The sequence below is a fragment of the Littorina saxatilis genome, linkage group LG2 (genome assembly GCF_037325665.1).
Source record: "Littorina saxatilis isolate snail1 linkage group LG2, US_GU_Lsax_2.0, whole genome shotgun sequence".
NCBI classification, from domain to species: Eukaryota; Metazoa; Mollusca; class Gastropoda; order Littorinimorpha; family Littorinidae; genus Littorina; species Littorina saxatilis.
In genome coordinates this window covers 44,095,444-44,114,649 of record NC_090246.1, presented here as the reverse complement: position 1 = coordinate 44,114,649, position 19,206 = coordinate 44,095,444, and the positions used below count along the sequence as shown (strand labels likewise).

Below are 19,206 nucleotides of genomic sequence, written 5' to 3'. Positions count from 1 at the left end.
GCAGGCAGGGAGCAGGCCCCCCCTCCTAAAAGGAAGGGGTGCTCGAGAACAGCCCAGAGCCACCAGAGGCAAAAAACGGGCTGAACCGAACAGGCCATTTGCACTTGACCACAGTGTGAAGCTGACGAACGGGAGGGCGGGAACCGCCGATCGCGCCTGAAACAGCTGAGAATACAGACCAAAACATCGTTAAGTCCCCCCAAAAGGAGGACATTGACTGATTCCTCTTACGCAGAGAAAGGGGAAAGAATAGCCACACGGCCACCCCCCCCCCCCCCCCCCATCAGTCGCACCGACGACGATCCAACAAAAAGTCTATAAGAAGCCTAAAGGCTGATTAACCCCAACAGGGGAAGCGAGCTGTGAAAGAACTGAACCCGCCCTCGGAGGGATAGGAACATAAAAAGAAGTGCTGTTTGACGGATCTAAGACCCGCATAATAGGCAAATCAAAGTTCTTAGGCTACTCTTAGGTATAGTTTTCTAAACCAGGCTAAGAGCCTTGTCACCTTCCAGTCTCGCGCCACGTTTAGCTTTGTTGTCGGCCATTTTAAGACCGGCGAAAAACAGTCACCCAGAACAAAAAACTTCTGCGTGCGTGTTCAACACAAAGCTATCAACATTTATACCAAACATAAACAGGAAAGATCTCACCAAAAGGTAGACGGACAGGTAGACCCCCAAGAACCGGCTAGTCTCAAGGACGAGCAGGCATGTGAAGGCCAAAGTGAGAGCGAAATTCGGACCGTCCACCGTGTGTTGTCGAAAGTCGAGAATGATTATTACGGATGCTGGCGCTCACGTGGTGCGCAGGGTGTTATGGGTAACCGAGCAAGGTCAGGCCATAGCAACGGCTATGGCGTCGCTTTTAGCTTGGTTACCACCCTACTAAGGGCAGGTAATTTGAGAGGTTTTTCGACATCTAGCATGTGGGACTAAAGTCAATGCATTCATAAGAATTGGAGTAAGAATATGTGATTAAATGATTATTACGGATGCTGGCGCTCACGTGGTGCGCAGGGTGTTATGGGTAACTGAGCAAGGTCAGTTCATAGCAACGGCTATGGCGTTTCGTTTTGCTTGGTTACCACCCTTCTAAGTGTCGTGTTTTTCCTTTCGTCACTCTCAGTCGCAAAGGAGACACAACGATTTGTGTAGGTTCTGTAGATTTATTAACAGCTGGAACAACGGTGACAATATCTCTCAGCACAGTGTAAGAAAGAACAAGTGCAAGACTGGTAAAGAACAACAATACGTGTGCGCAGCCCTACTTATATAGTTAATGGACATACGAGAATATTCGGGAAACATCGACACTAATCTGGTTAGATCTACACAGTTCCATCTGTTCGATGAGCGTCTACGCTTACGTCATGAGTGACTGCGCACTTAATCAAAGTAAGTTCTATAATGTTCTATATCCTTCCATTCGATTCCAGTGGTATCTAGCGATCTCCACAACACCTCCCCACTTAAACTGATGCTACTCCTTAAGCATCAACAGCAAAGTCTCTCTGTGGGTTTGCGTGTTCTCTTTGACCGTTTTGGATTGTCTGGTCCATACTCTGAAACGGATGGAGTACCTTTGGGTTTGGTCTGTCTCCGAGTTTGTGGCACAGTTTCCAAGATCTCCATGGGGTGATCTGTTACAAGTTCAGAAACAGTGTCCACTTCCTCACCAGGTTCATTGTCTTCCTCAGTGGTGTAGCGTGGCTGTAGCTGTTCCCAGTGTCGTCTCCATACTGGACCATGAGGAATGACCATGACGTTGAAGCAGCGAGTACCCAGAGACTTCTTGATGACTGCTGGTACCCATCGGGGTTGTTTGTCTCGGCGAGGTCCATGGTACAGAGCATACACAGGATCTCCGGCCTTGTACTGTCTGGTTACCTTGATGACAGCTTTCAAGTCTGGAGTCATCTGAGACTTGGATGCCTCCTTGGATTGCTTGCCCTGAGCGATGTGGGCTGGCGAGGGCAGCAGAGTGTCGATCCTTGTCCGTAACTGCCTGGAATTCAAGAGTTCACTCGGAGAGAAACCACAGGATGTCGGCGTTCTCCGGTACTGCATCAAGAACTCTTGAAGAGCACGCTTCGGTGGCAAAGAAGATTTTCTCAGTGCTTGTTTGAATGTCTGCACCAAACGTTCGGCGGCTCCATTGGTAGCAGGATGATATGGTGCCCCTGTCAGGTGCGTGATCCCCCGTTCCTTGCACCAGCTCTGAAATTCTTCAGAAGTGAAGGTCGGCGCGTTGTCAGTGACAAGTGTGTGAGGCAATCCAAAATGAGCAAAATCTTCTTCCAGCAGGTCTAGAGTGGCTCTAGAGGACGTGGATGACGTAGGATGAATGCATGGATACTTGGAGTAAGCATCCGTGATCACCAGCCAGTCTCTACCCATGAAGTTGATTGCATGGTCCAGGTGTAAGCGGCTCCACGGCTTTTCTGGTAGCATCCATGGGTGAACTGGAGGCTTGGATGGCTTGTTCTGATGTTCACCACACGAGTCACATCGTCGAGTAGCCATCTCAATAGCAGCATCGATACCGGGCCAGTAAACAGCAGTTCTTGCCAACTGTTTCATGCGTTCCATGCCGAAGTGTCCGAGATGCAGCAGATCAAGGATCTTGGACTGCAGGCTCTGTGGAATCACCACTCTCGATCCATGGACGAGGCATCCGTGGCAGATACTGAGAGAGTCCGACAACTTCCGGAACTTGTTGACATCTTCATTGATCTCAGCGTTCTTTGGTGGCCAGCCTTCACGGACGTAGCGCATCACAGTAGATATCACTGGATCTTTTCCTGACTCTTGACGGAGGATATTGGCATCCACAGGCTGGACTTGAAGACTGAGAACCTTGATGGCACACACCATGTCCATGTCTTCACCACTTTCCTCCCTGTCGAAGTCGATGTCATGTCCGTATGGCAAGCGACTAAGGGCATCTGCATTGCCATGATCCGCTGTTTTCCGGTACTCGATGGTGTAGTTAAACTGGTTTAGCCACAGGGCCCACCGAGCTAGTCTGTTAGCTGCGAGCAGTGGAGTCCCTTTCTTCGGTCCGAAAAGTGATGTCAGCGGCTTATGATCTGTCACCAGTATGAACTGACGTCCGTAGAGATACTGGTAGAACTTCCGCAAGCCAAAGATGATGGCCAGGGCTTCCTTGTGGATTTGGCTGTAGTTCCTTTCTGCAGCCGTGAGAGTCTTGGACACGTTGGCGATTGGGCGCTCGCTTCCATCTGGATAGCGATGAAATAGGACTGCTCCAATTCCAACGTTGGACGCGTCACAAGCTAGTCCCAAAGTCTTGTTTGGATCGAAGTGTACCAGAACTTGATCCGAGGAAAGCACATCTTTCAACTGTTCAAATGCTGCCTGTTCCTCATCTCCCCACTTCCAGGGGTTCGCCTTCTTCGTCAGGCGGTAGAGCGGCTCTGCCATGCTGGCCAGGTTAGGGATGAACTTCCCGTAAAACTGAACTGAGCCCAAGAAAGACTTCAAGCTTGAGACGTCCGTAGGGGCTGGCATTTTCAAAACTGCCTCGACCTTCGATCCTTTGGAGATCCCTTCGGCCGATAAGGTATGTCCAAGGTATTCCACACTGGCTTGTGCGAACTCGCACTTTTCACGACGACATCTGAGTCCTTTGTCGTTCAGACGAGTGAGCAAACGTTCCAGGTTGCTCAGGTGGTCGTTGGCGTCCTTCCCGCTGACGAGTATATCATCTTGGAAGACGGCAACACCAGGTAGATCACAGGTCAGGTTTTCCATGATCTCTTGAAAGTAACCAGGTGCTGACTTTATCCCGAAAGGAAGTCGTTGCTGCAGGAGTACCCCACGGTGAGTGCTGAGGGCTAGCCTGCGTTGACTCTCTGGTGCCAGCTTGATCTGGTTGTAGGCATCAGCAAGATCGATCTTGGTGTATCCGAATCCACCTCCTAGCTTCTGCATCAGTTCCTCTGGGAGTGGCATTGGATGACGGTGATCTTCAAGCTGATCATTGATGCCCACTGAGTAGTCACCACAGATCCGTAGCTTGGGCTTCAGGGTGCCCGAGGTTTGTGCCTTACGAATTGGTACCACTGGCGTTCCGTATTCGTTGAACTGGACTGGCTTCCAGACTCCTTTGGCGATGCCTTCTTCGTAGCCTTTGGCGAGGTCATCACGAAGAGCGAAAGGTACCGGACGTGCCTTGTGAAAAACCGGCTTCGCATCAGACTTGAACTTCACGTCCAGTTCGAAGTCCTTGAGACATCCCAATTCTTGTTTGAAGAGATTTGGGAATTTATCAGACAGTCTGTGACAATCTCGTTGCAGGGCAGCATAAGGCGCGTTGGAGGTCGCTGGATGCGTAGGTTTTGCACCCTCACTCTTTGCGTGACTCTCTATGCTCCTCAGTCCTAGAGCATTGTCCACAGAAATTCCCAGAGTCTGGATTGCGTTGCGTCCTAGCAGATTCAGATGAGGGATCTTGGTGACGATGTACGGAATTGAGCTTTGCTTACCAGTCACTGGATCCTTGGTTTGGCCCATGAAAGTTCCCAGCACGGGCAGGTCGTGCTTGCTGGCAGACTCGTAACGATGTGTGACGTCATCCAGCTTCGGTTTTCCTAGTTGTCTCCAGACCGGAAAAGAAACAAAATTTCCTGTAGTTGCGGTGTCCAGTTCCATGGTGAACTGTCGGTCCTGGATTGTTATGGGTACATCCAACCTAGGAGTATCTTGGGGAAATTCACCGAGGATCGCGTTGACAAGCTCTGCTTTCGTGACTCTCTTCACGGAAGCCTGGGAATGTCGTTCCCGATTCTGATGTTGCTTTTTTCTACAGACAGCTTCCAAATGTCCTGTGACGTCACAGTATCGGCATTTGGCTTCTTTGTAGGGGCAGTCTGTTGCTTTGTGGGCCTTTCCACATCGGTAGCACTTCCTGTCTGTGGAATTAGACTGCTTGTGGTTCTTTCGTGGACCCGTAGTCTTGTTCTGGTGGACCTTGTTGACTGGCATGGTCTTGGAACCGTAGACAGTTTCCTTGGCAACCTTCGCTGCGTCTTCAGTCTCAATCGCGACTTGGACAGCACGTGCGAAATCCAGCTCTGTGTCCTTGATCTTGAATAGAGCCTTTAAGACAGCCTCATTGTTGACAGAACATATGAATCTCTGTCTCAGAGCTTCGTCTTGTGGGTTTTTGATCGAAGGAAAGTCACAGGTAGCGGCGTCTTGGCGTATGCGCGCTGCTAACTCCTGGAGAGTTTCGCCTGGCTTCCGTTTCATGTCACTCCAGAACTTGAAACGTTCTCGCACTATGAAGAGTTTCGGGTCGAACTGTTCTTTCATGAATTTGACAATTTCGTCCATTGTCAAACTGTTGATGTCCTTGGGCGGATTTTGCTGAGTAGCCAGATTTGCCAGTTGTTTGTAGACCGTAGCAGTCTGATTCGTCAAGAAAACTTGAGCCTTGCGCTGCTCCGGCACGGAGTTGGCGACCACAAACGTGCAAAATCTTGACCAGTAGTCAGGCCACAGTTCCGATGTTGCATCAAACGCAACAAAAGATGGGATTGCAGCTGCCTGTGTAGTAATGGGAAAACGTAGATTCGAAGCACTCGGATCGTCGTAGCTTTCCTCCCTGGCAGAAGCTGCGGCACCACTGAACACTTTCATCATCATCTCCATCTGGTGCATTTGTTGCTCCATATCTTCCTTGTGCTGGCGTTGCTGTTGCTCCAACTGCTCCCTTAGAAGCGTTATCAGCTGCTCTGTTTCCGTCATTTTGCAGTAATAAGTCACTCCGAATAGACAAGGGAAGTAACTGTCGGCGACGCCAGTTGTCGTGTTTTTCCTTTCGTCACTCTCAGTCGCAAAGGAGACACAACGATTTGTGTAGGTTCTGTAGATTTATTAACAGCTGGAACAACGGTGACAATATCTCTCAGCACAGTGTAAGAAAGAACAAGTGCAAGACTGGTAAAGAACAACAATACGTGTGCGCAGCCCTACTTATATAGTTAATGGACATACGAGAATATTCGGGAAACATCGACACTAATCTGGTTAGATCTACACAGTTCCATCTGTTCGATGAGCGTCTACGCTTACGTCATGAGTGACTGCGCACTTAATCAAAGTAAGTTCTATAATGTTCTATATCCTTCCATTCGATTCCAGTGGTATCTAGCGATCTCCACAACACTAAGGGCAGGTAATTTGAGTGTTTTTTTCGACATCTAGCATGTGAGACTGAAGTCAATGCATTCATGAGAATTGGAGTAAGAATATGTAATTTAATGCAGCTTATCCATATGTGTATGTTTATGGGTGCAGGCCTATAAGTCATAGACGCATGTGAATGCACGTGTGCATGTGTATTTATGTGCGTATTGTATGTGTGTGCGCTTTTGCATGCATGAGCGTGTGTGTGCAACAAAGTACATGTTTAGGAGTATCTTTTGTCATACAATGTACAAGGAGAAAATTATTCCTCAAGGATGATTTCGAAAACCTCAATTACTGTGCATATTCTGATTTTTTGCAGATTTTAAGATATGGTTCTGGTCAGGTCGATTTTAGGGGTGACCTTGTTTGACAGGCTGTTAAGGGATGCCTATACAAAGTACCATCAATCGGACAAATGATGTGAACAGCTGACATAATTAACTTTTTCAGCATATAAAGTTCAACTAAAATGAATTGCGTTTTAATGCTTTTCTTAGCGTGTGAAATTTGTTGCAATAATTTTTAGGCCAAGTTTAGCTTGACATTTTGGGTACATCTTTAGACAGCACACCCTTAAGATGTGGAGTAGCTGTTTGTGATGGGATCTGGCTGCTGTTGTCACCTGGTATGCTCTAGCGAACCTTTGCGTTCCCATAGAAATTTGGAAAGGGCTATTAATTTAGCTCTAAAATATTAAACCAGTTTGACTGGCTTTGCCTCCAAGGTGATTCTTGTTCTTTGGGCACTCGGTGACATATCAATTAAGTAGAAGTGCAATGCAAAGGCACTGCATACCCCCAGCGAAATCTTTCTCTCTCTCTCTCTCTATCTCTCTCTCTCACACACACACACACACAAATCTCATACACCCACATACGCACATAGACCGACAGACACACGCACATAGACAGACGAACACACACACCCTTGCAAACACACACACACACACACTCACACAAACTTCATACACAATACACACAAAACACACACTCATATGTACATATAGACAGACGGACACACATCTTTACAAACACACCTACACACTCATACACACACAAAAACTCATGAACACACTCACGCACATACACACACCCACTCGCTCTCTTTCTTACACACACACCCACGAGTACACACTCACGCACGCACACTAACACCAACACAAGTGCACAAAATGCACACACACACACACACACTGCGCAGAGAGGGGATGACGTCATGATGCATTGACGTCAAAGCCTTTCGATGTCATCTTCTTACGCGAACTTAATCCATAGACTTGGAAACTGGAATTTCTAACCGGCCAAAGCGGCCTTGGGTGGTGTTTGCTCAAAAAACGATTAGGACTATGTCACCCACCGTATTTTAGTTAGTATGTTCCCAATATTTGGTGAACTTCCATCTCCAATTGTTGCCCCAAATCGGGCACAAAGAATCCTCCTTCTTCATCATGTATTATCGGCATGAACATTTCTCAAGTCGATTACAGTATAGCATTCGTGGGATACCTCCAGCTTCGCTGGGATTATATTATTGCAGTATACTTTTTTTTTTTTTTTTTATACATTTTATTTCCTTTATATACACATAAACACAGCATAACATACATCATACACCGAGTTTATCAACAGAGCGTATACACACGTACATACCTAGACAAGACACAGACATAGACAGTAGGGTGGGTTGTTGAAAAAACAGGGGATATGGAGGTAGGTGGGGACGGTGGTCACAATTTAGCCTCCAAGTATACATGGGGTTTAATTATCGGCATAAAAGTACTGTATAACCTGTTATGAGTAAATGGGTCAGGGAGTATCACATTCAAAAATGTTCATACGAAATCAATCAATACAATTATCCTATAGCATCAATGAAAAAAGTGTCTATATAAACACCAATCTTTTTCAAATTTACCATAATAATTATTTACACTAGCATTATACTTTTCGATCAAAAACCTTTCTTTAACAATTTTCACAAAAACATTTAGTGTTGGGACTGTCTTATTTAATTTGGCTCCAAATATACTTTGTTTGGCAAGGAGAATAAACAAATCAAAAACAGCATCCGTATGAAAGTTGTCTAAATACCCTAAAATGACAAGCTCTTTTGACAAATTCAAATTATTGCAATGTGTGAAATTTTGACATAACCATTCTGTGAAATCAGACCAAAAAAGCTTAACTCTTGTGCACTCCCAAAACAAATGTATTAAGGTTTCCTCTTCCTGTGTACAAAAGCTACATAGTGATGTGTCGGAAATTTTCATCAAAAATAACAGGCGTTGAGTGGGAAAAATTCTATATAGTATTCTATATTTGAACCACCTTAGGTATGTGTCTTGTGTAGTTCGCCTTATTGTCAGAAATACCTTTCCAACATTTACATCAAAATTCAATAAATTAGCCCATTTTTCCATGCACTGTAGATTGCCATCATTTTTCACAAGATGGGTATATATATGTTTTACTCCACCTTTAGCTATTTGTTTCCATACACAGACCTGTTTACCCCATAAGTGTTTTGGAGTAATGCTCAGCCCCAAAAATAGTAATCCTGGCACAAAAATAGTAATCATCCAGCATTCGTCGCCAATTACAACGCACATGACAACTGTGTCTGCGAAACGCAATCATGCACATATATCCATCATTCACAAACAAAACACATCAGTCAGTTTTTGTAGTCATCATAATTTCAACAAAGATCACATCAAAAGCACATGCATCACTGATTCTTTTTCTTTTGCTCGTAGTAGGCTTTTTTCAGTGTGTCAAGCGCTTCTCTACTGTACTAATGCGCTTGCCGAATGAGTGAGGGCGAGACTTCACCACTAGAATAAGGCTCTCCAGCGTCTTATCAGACAGACATGATCTCTGGTCAGTCCTGTGCTTTTTCACCCCATTTTGCCATTGAAAAAACAATGCCAAACATGTGAATTGATTAAAAAAAAATTTTTTTTTAAAAATCGTAGTCTTGACAGGGATAGCGGAATGGCGTATTTTTTGCAGAAAATCGTAATAAATTACGCCAAAATCGTAAGGGTAAACAGGTCTGCATACAACATCATCACCAATATGAAAAACATTGTTTAAAACTGCATCTAACTTTAGTCTTTTATGAAAATTCTTAACTGAGCGCATAACGCCCTCGAAAAAAACAAAATTCAGTTGTAAATTTGGATGTTTCAATTTAAAATCGTTATATGACAAAAACCCATCAGCTCTCATCAAGTGACCGACTGTAATAATGCCATTTTCCATCCAATTCCTGTTAAAAATAACCTTTTTATCTATGCAAATATGTACATTATAATACAGACGCTCTGAAGCAAAATCACTCAAGGAGATGGGGACACATTTGCATGCAAAATGTTTGTAATGTTTGAAAACATCTCTCCAGAAAGGATTCTGAACTCTTTGCATCAATATGTTTCCAAACTCACCTCCTCTCTTGTGAATGTTATGTACAAGTGGACACAGAGCTTTCAGAAGTTTAGTTACTTTTCCTTCACTACAAAGGACTCGCTGTAACCATGATATCTTCAGAGCTGACAAAAAGCATTTCAAATCCACCATTTTAAGCCCACCCTCTTCAAACGACTGATATGTTGTTGTTCTCTTTATTCTATCTTTCTTACCATTCCATAGAAATGAAAAAAATAACCTATTCAAATCAAACAAAAACTTATCATCAGGGTCTGGTAAACTCATAAACAGATGAGTTAACTTAGACAGCGCCAAACTCTTAATAACTGTTATTTTTCCAAAGGGTGTTAAATTTCTTCTGGACCAGGACCTGAACAAATTCTCAATTTCTACCAATTTATGTTCATAATTAAGGGGTATAATGTCATCTAGGTTGACTGAAAAAACAATGCCAAGAACTTTAAATGTTACAGGGTTCCAACTGAGCATAAGTTCCGGCATAAATTTAATATTGCAATTTGTATGTGAGCCTATCCAGACTGCCGTAGTTTTCTCATAGTTCATTTTCAGACCGGATATAGAGGCAAATTGCTTTAAAACGTTCATACATGCACAAAATGATTGTTTTGAACCATCCAGAAACAGGGCGGTGTCATCTGCAAACTGGGATATTAATATTTCATCATCTGCCACCTTTATACCTTTTATCTCTGTACTCTGGCGGATCATAATGGACAGAAATTCGGCACATATTAGATATAAATAAGGTGACAATGGATCTCCTTGTCTGGTACCTCTTTGTACATCAAACCAACTGGAATATTTACCATTCACAGAAACACATGATCTAATATTATTATAAAAAGTGAAAATCCATCTTTTAATGTCATCACCGAAGTTGAATTTGCACAAACATTTATCAATGAAGGACCAAGAAACGCTGTCGAAAGCTTTTTCAAAGTCAATGCACATTAAGAGGCCACGTATGTTATGCTTATTCACATAAAATAGAGTATCATATAATAACCTTATGTTTTGGCCAATGTACCTTCCTTTAATAAAGCCTGTCTGATCTTCATGGATCAAGTTTGGTAACACAGACTTTAACCGTTCAGCAATACAGGATGAAGCAATCTTATAAACTACATTCAACAGTGTAATGGGTCGCCAATTTTTCAAAAAGCTTTTATCCTTTCCATCCTTTGGTATACAGGTAATAACACCCTGTCTCTGGGTGATAGACATCTCTCCCTTTTCAAAGCTACAATTCAGGGATCTCAAGAGAAAAGAACAGAGATCTTTAAAAAAGAACTTAAAAAACTCAGCTGTATACCCATCTGAACCAGGGCTTTTGTCGTTATTTAACCGTTTAATAACTGCCATCATTTCTTGCATGGTAATTTTCCCTTCCAAACAATCTCTTTCTTCATTGGAAAGTGCTGGGTGTTCTAAGTTTTCATCAATCGTTTCATTTACCAAATTTGTGTCTCTTGTGGAATACAATTCTTCATAAAAACACTTGACCTCATTACATATAAGGTCACTATCATGTATAACCCCGTTCTCAGTCTGTACAAAACACATTGCTTTCTGCACATAATTCCTTTTTTCCAGGTTACAAAAATAATTGGTATTCTTCTCACCATCACAAATCCACCTGGCACGTGATCTCACAATAATACCATCGACTCGCTTCTGCCGCACTTCACCCAAATCTCGCTTCTTCTGTTCTAACAACTGTACATTACTTTCATTCACCTGATTCTCCAAACATACAATCTCAGCAAGGATTTCTCTTTCTTTCCTATCACTTTCTCTTTTTTTATGTGAGGCGTAGGAGATACATTTACCTCTTATCTCCAGCAAAATCATTTCAAAAAATAATTGATCATTAATCATCAACACCAAATCTTCATCCTCAATCAAATGTATATTATTTCTGTCATAAACAGGTACAGCATATTGTATTTTCAAATCTAATATTACTTGTTTAACTAGTCCAATAAATGTTATATCTTTTAATAGTGAGTTATTAAACTTCCATAGTGGTCGGTGTCTTTTTACAATGTCAGTATTAAAACATAAAGACACAGGTGAATGATCCGAATTATAACTGGGCATAATATCAACACCATTAACAATTAATCCCAATTGTTCAGATGTTAAAAAATAATCCAGTCTACTTCTTTGTACACCATTAAATCTTCGCCAGGTATATTTTCTTAAACCGGTGTGCAGATTTCTATAAATATCTACAAGATTCAACTGTTCCATCATTTCTAACATCTTTTTCCTACTTCTCATTTTATACACTTTTGAAGGATGATCAGGATCAATCTTAGGATCAATTGCAATGTTCCAGTCCCCTCCAATCACAATACAATCATTATCAAATGAAACAATATTATCTATCAGGTTTTCAAAAAACTCAGGGTGGTCACCAGTGCTTGGGCCATATACATTCCCCAGAGTAAATCGTTTATTCAACATTTCTATATCAATCAAAATATATCGCCCCTCTGGATCTCTCACAACATTATGAAGTTTATATTCAAAATTATTTTTAAATAACACAGCAACTCCTCTGCTTGCAGTACTATTTCCTGCCACAATACATTCAAACCCCCATTGCAGTATACTTAACTTCTTTTATCAAATACTACATGTAGCTGTACCCTGGGTTTTTTACACCGCCTTTATGTAATAGAGCGGCGTATAGGTTTCACTCTGTCTGTTTGTTTCTCTGTCTACGGATTAAACTTGTATCTCTGGTACTCTTGAGGTCAATTGAGCTCGAATTTGGAGAGTAGGTTCCTACGATAGTCAAACGGGAGACATTAGCTTAACACGCCTTTACGCACCCAACCAAGGGAGAAAAAACCAAATTAAAGGTTTCACATGAGGATGCGCGTCTCAACCTAACACTTGACGTTGAAGAAATGTGCTAGTGAGACCTGGGACCTTTATTCACGAAGCATAGATGCTTTTATAAAGCATGGGTGTGTACACTAGTCAGATAATATATTTTTTATTTTCTTTCAGTTATTTTCAAAGACGTTTTCAATTTAAGGTGAACGTGTACGTCAATTCGTACGTCTTGTTTTTTAAACCTTTACTGTAATTTTCTGGAACCGTCCTTGATGAATTATTTTCTTCCGTTATCATACCTTTATAACACGTGTTTTATTACATACACACTCACTCATGCCTGCACACACACACACACACATGCACCCAAGCACAATCACACACACTCGCACGATTTGGCACACCAGAAAAATGGAGAGACAGACAGACATAGAAAGAGAAGCAGCAGACACAAAGCTTATCAACCATGCAAATACTCTTTCTCACGTGCTCGTCCTTACATATAAACATGCGCATGGACATGCATGCATGCCCGCTGTCACGTTTTATAGTCAAAAGAATGACCTAAAATGGTCAATTACTGCTAACTGACTAACCACACCACGATCCACTCTCGCAGTCACACAATTAAGTTAGAAACAACAAAAGGATAAGTTCTAGACGTCTGTTTATATACACTACCTCTCCACCTCCCTCTTCTCGTGAAGCCAAAAGTGTTTTTACGACCAAGTCGTAAAACAAAACAAAGACAACTGACAAAAGCCAGTTAAAGTTTATGAAATAATAAGAACACGCTGAACCGTGTAAAGTTAGAAAACACTTAGCTGCTCTGTAAAAAGTCTTAGCCTGTACAGGCGTTAACACTCCACGTTGTCACAACTCAAAGTTCTTCAAAGCTTAAGGTAGATATATGGCAGGTGATGAGGAGGACTTTGAAATTCAAGGCAAGACTGTTGAGAAGGTTTTTAGCAAGTTGAATGTAAAGAAAGCAGTTGGTCCTGATAACATCGGTGGACGAGTTTTGAGATCATGTGCCTGTCAGTTGTCCGTTGTTTTTAGCTGTTTGTTTAGTTGGTCTCTGAAAGATTGCACTGTGCCTAGACTCTGGAAAAACTCTACGATCAGCCCTGTCCCCAAGAACAACAAGCCCAAAACCCTGAATGACTATCGCCCTGTAGCTCTCACCTCTATTGTTATGAAGTGCTTTGAGCGCATTGTCCTCTTTAGACTGCTCCATCAGGTCAAGCCCCATCAGGATCCCTTCCAGTTTGCATACAAGCAGAACAGATGCACAGATGACGCCACACAACGCATACACACACTTAGAAAAACCTGGCTCTTTTGTACGCATTCTTTTCATAGACTTCTCTTCTGCCTTCAACACTATCCAACCCTGCCTCATGGCCCAGAAACTTCTCCGCTACAGCGTGACTCCAAGGCTTATCCTGTGGATTATCAACTTTCTCGTTAACAGAACCCAGTCAGTCCGCTTTCAGACAGCTCTCTCTTCCCTTAGGTCCACCTCCATAGGCTCTCCACAGGGTACAGTTATCTCCCCTGTGTTGTTCACACTCTACACTAACGACTGCAGTGGCACTGACTCCACCCTTCTTATCAAATATTCAGATGATACAGCACTAGAAGATCTCTCCAATAGTGACGCAACTTACTTTGCAGAAGTAGAACGTTTCAACGCCTGGTGTAAAGACAACTTTTTAGACCTAAATGTGACAAAGACCAAAGAACTTCTGATAGACTTTAGAAGAAACCCTGCCCCTGTCCCTGACCTGATGATTGATGGTGTGACTGTTGAGCGTGTGACTGAATATAAGTATCTTGGCACAGTTATCGATGATAAGCTGTCCTTCAATGCAAACACCACCCTCATACACAAAAAATGTCAGTCACGCATCTACTGCCTTCAGAAACTTAGAAAGTTGAATGTGAACCCTTCTATCCTTCAAACTTTCTACCGCTCTTTCATCGAGTCTGTCATCACTTTTGGTTTTGTGTCCTGGTATGGAGGTCTGAGTGTGAAGAACAGGAATGTCTTAGTGCGAATGGTGAATGTCAGTAGCAAGGTGATTGGCAGGCAGCAAGCAAGTGTGGAGTCCCTGTATGAAAAGCGTGTGGTGAGAAAGAGTAGGCGGATAGCTTCAGATAGGTCCCATGTCCTTGCCCACCTCTATGAACTCCTTCCCTCTGGCCGTAGACTTCGCACGCACAAAGCTAGGACACTCAGGCTGCAAAACAGCTTCATCCCCAAATCCATCACCCTTGGCAACATGTAAACACATCCACATACCCGACTCAGCCCCTCTTCTGCCAGTGCAATCAGTAGTAATGTACATGTATGTATTGGTTTTATGTACGTCCGTATTTTTTCTGTGATATATTGTATGCTATGATTTTTTGCAATGATGTTTAGCCATAGTCCGTTATACGCGTAGGTGTGCGAGAATATGTAAGCGCAGTGCTTTAAAGATGTCCATGTGGGAATGTGTAAGTGGGCGTAGTCGAATGTCCATGTGGGAATGTGTAAGTGGAGCATATAAGAATGCCCATGTGTGAATGTGTAAGTGGAGCGTATAAGAATGTTTAAGTGGAGCGTGGTCGAATGTCCATGTGTGAATGGGTAAGTTGAGCGTATAAGAATGTCCATGTGTGCGATGTGTAAGTGAGACATGGATGTGTTCATGACTGAATGCGTAAGCACAATGCAAGGAATGGCCAGAAAGGTATGTGGGAGGTGTGTTTATAACCTGCCCTGTTATATAGTGCTATATGTCTTATGTAAAAACAATGTCCTGTTTGTATTATTGTTATGTACCACGCCTGAATTTCTCTATGAGATAATAAAGTATTCTTATTCTTATAAAGGGTTAGAAAGATGACAAGGTGGGGGGGGGGCGTTTACGCATGGGTGCACTCAACTCTCAGTGTAGCCAGGGTCCATTCGATGAAAGGCAGTGGCGCAGTCGCAGCAACACCAGCAACAGCCGTAGAACAGCAACCGTACAGCAAATAACAGCAACCCCAGTCCAGCAAGAGTGTAGCCAAAATGTAGCCTGTCTCCAGCCAACGTGTAGCCAAAGTGTAGCACGTCTCCAGCAACCAGGTAGCAACCGGGTAGCAAACCTCCAGCAAGTCTCCAGCAAGCTGAAACAGAGCAATTGGTGCAGTGACCATGCCAACAATCCCCCCTTTTTCCACCTTTAACCATATCTAACTTCCCCCTTCAGCGAGCACGTGGTACCTGCAAGAATAGACTTTTAATAACAACTCAAGACATTTTCTCCTCCTCTCCATATCTGCAAAAACCATATACAGATTACAATTTAGCGTTATAATGAGCAAGTTATACGCTATCATGGAGAAACAAAACAGAGTTTACATTTCACAGACATTGACCGGTCACCAGCGTAAAGTAACGGCTAATTACCTCAACAGCTTGTAAAACGTAGCTCTCCCAAGCAAACCGCTTGAATATTTGGCTCCCGCTCGTCAGCGAAAATATGTAGCCAAATCCCTCCGTCCTAAGCCTTCTGCGTGCTGAGATGACGCCAAAAGCCAGTTGGTCGACCTACACCGGTCTTGCAACGCGTTGGAATCCTCCAAATCTTAGTCAACGGAAACCCAGACCTGTACGTCTGCAAAGCATGTGTAGAAAAGAAAGAAAGAAAGAAGGGAAAGAAAGACCATGTGATCTCCCTGACCAATCAGCAATCGCCTGTCCTACAACAAGTGATCTCCCTGACCAATCACTGGTCGCCTACCATACACACGAATAGCATGCTAGGAACACGTGTTTTAATAGTGAGCGAAAAATCACCCCATTTTCTCGCACGGATTTTACGCCGGCAATTTCCACATGCATTACGTGATTTTCAGCAAAAGCTTTTTTCCGCAATGCGGCAACCAGCACAGGCGCATTACATTGCAATTTGGGAAAGGCGCCCCACAAAGAGTTCCTTTCCCACTCGTGTCACTGAAACCGTGACACCCGCACACATGTCAAATACAGACAGGAAAACGCACACAAACAGGCATAGAGAAGTAAACATTTTTGGCTAGCCTCGAGTGACCGAGACTTGTCCTGCTAAAATGTAGCACTCAACAATCACACCACAAACATCATATGACGTAGTGAAAGACAGTGACGTAATTAAATTGACGACACAGTAAGAAGACCTGAGCGAAGTTTTGCCAGCCCAGACAGGCAGATTCTTCGATACACTGTAACTATCAGGATATTTACGGTTATTTGCCGCTTTCGACGATTCTTTTCAAGTTTGGTTTTCCAAAGGTACCTTATGACACGACTTGAGTGGCAACGAACATACTCTGCAATTCACGTCTAAATCGATGCCACTGTTTCAGAGCCTTTCGTCATCATACACACACACACAGAAACCAGCTTTATAGATTAGATGATCCATACTGCATTGCTTTTAAATTCTTAGGTTATAAATCACATTAAAATCATTACCAACAGCTTCTGATACACTGTCTCATAGTTCACAAGCACTAGCTAAAATTAAAGTACACACACATACGCACTCACACGCACCCACACATGCTAGCACATACATGCAACCCTCACACTGACACACACTCTCTCTCTCTCTCACTCCCTTTGTATTAGTAACTGTCTTTAAAGCTGACCAGCATCTACATGATACAAGAAGAATTTAGGAATGATACAGCAGAAAGAATGAATGACCTTTTAAACAGGCTCTTGCGTGTAAAAGGGACTTCAGAGATTTCTTCTAGGGTAATTTAAAGTTCTGATTTTCAATAAGGGGTACAGTGGTACCTCCCTTTACGACCCCTCTCTTTAGCGGGTCCCTCAATATAACGACCGACTTTTCTCCAACAGATTTTTTTTCCTTCTTTATCTTAGTATTTCTCACCTCCAAATTACCGACCGTCCATACTTCAGGTCATTACTTTATTTTGACTAGATAAAGCTCATTTGCCAGATATCTGCTTCATTTTGCAAAGAACTGTGCAGGAACTCCTACCTTAAAAACACGCAAAGTTACAGAAACGTCATGAAAGTAATCCGCACATCGAACCAATACCAAAAGTTGTCGTGACGTCATAAAATGTTGCGATGTAGGTCAGCGAAGCTCGTGCAAATGTTTTCTGTCTTACTAAAATAGCTGACGAACATGGTTTCAAAATCTGGAACTTTTTTTTGTTTTCACCGACCCGTGACGGAGTGATGCGAAATACAACCACGCGTTTGTTTGAATCAATAAATTCTCCTCAGAATCCCGTCAGTGAAGTTTGAAGGTGAGTAGTGTAGTCTCTCAAATTACTTAACTCATTGTCTCCCAGGTACGAATATATATCCGTACCCACTCATATGGCTCTATCTGACTTAGTATGGATGTATCCGTACACACAGTCACTTCAATTGCTTCCTGTAACGTCGATCTAACGCCTGCATTCCAGCGTGTTGCTACACAGTTCTACACAGTTACTACAATTCTGAGTGACCTGCTGCAGCACAGCTGGATTTGGCAAAAAAAAACTTGGTCAACATAGGTGGGGTAGAAAGTGTTAAAGCAATGTGCGGCAGTAAAATTACCAAAATTAAACCTGGAGAATACATGGAATAACTTAGTTTTCTGGCTAGTTATTGAAGTGACTTATAAAAAGAAATGAAAAATTTGCGAAATCTAAAGGACATAGACTGCCGTCGCTATGGAAACTGGCATAAACAGCGCCATATTGGATTTCTAGAAAACGGTTTTACAGCAACATCATACATCAGAAATGCTTAATATTTGGCACAAAGATACACTTGACTTGTATCTACAATCAATCATATAGAACGATTTTTTGACAAAAGACTACAGTTGAATTTATATTAATTTTTTGAAATAAGGATTAGTGAATATGCGGTAAGAAATTCATTAATCCTTATTACAAAAATTAATATAAATTCAACTGTAGTCTTTATTAAATAAAAACGTTCTATAGATTGTAGATAAAAGACATGTGTATCTTTGTGCCAAATATCATGCATTTCTAATGTAAGATGTCGCAGTAAAACCGTTTCCCAGAAATCCAATATGGCAGCCTTTCCATAGCAACGGCAATCTGTGTCCATTAATATTCACACTTTTTTTATTCATTTTTATTGGTCACTTCAATAACTAACAAGAAAACTAGGTTATTCCATGTAATCTCCAAGTTTTATTTTAGTGCCGCACATTGCCTTAACTCTGGACAGTCCGAAATGCAGAGGGAGTCAGTTGAGTTTCATCGTGAAAACTGACGCTTTTCGCTACAATTTTACATCAGTTTCCACACACTGCCGCATTTCTTTACGACTGCAAAGGGTTATAAGTTGTGTACCTTTCGTTTGGGACACTTTTCTTTGTTTTTAACCAAATCTTTGCTGGGTATCGTATGACTATGATTAGTAACCGGTATCGACATCAATGTGCATGGTTTGGGAATGCATGCTTTTGTTCTATCTCAGTGTGTTTATTGCAAACCTTACGGGGCTTGATTAAATAAGCAAGAAAACTATGTGTGGGTAATTAATTGAATAGAAAACTGGTTACTATAATCGTTTAAGGAAAGAATAACATTACTTTGTGGGCGGCATCAATCAAAACGACCATGTTATTCCGGATCATTGATGGACTTGGACATGGACAAAACAAACCAAACCT

At 42.5% G+C, this 19,206-nt stretch overlaps 1 protein-coding gene and 1 long non-coding RNA gene across 4 annotated transcripts in view; both read right to left on the bottom strand.

Moving 5' to 3' along the window:
- Positions 1 to 19,206, bottom strand: part of LOC138955380 (equilibrative nucleobase transporter 1-like) — a 176,797-nt gene that overhangs the window by 133,138 nt on the left and 24,453 nt on the right. The gene's annotated exons all lie outside the window — the stretch shown is intronic.
- LOC138955586 (uncharacterized) lies at positions 13,165 to 18,136 on the bottom strand. The gene is made up of 2 exons (XR_011452287.1): positions 15,957 to 18,136; positions 13,165 to 15,673 (listed from the first exon to the last, which is right to left on the bottom strand). It is a non-coding gene; the product is annotated as an uncharacterized lncRNA (long non-coding RNA).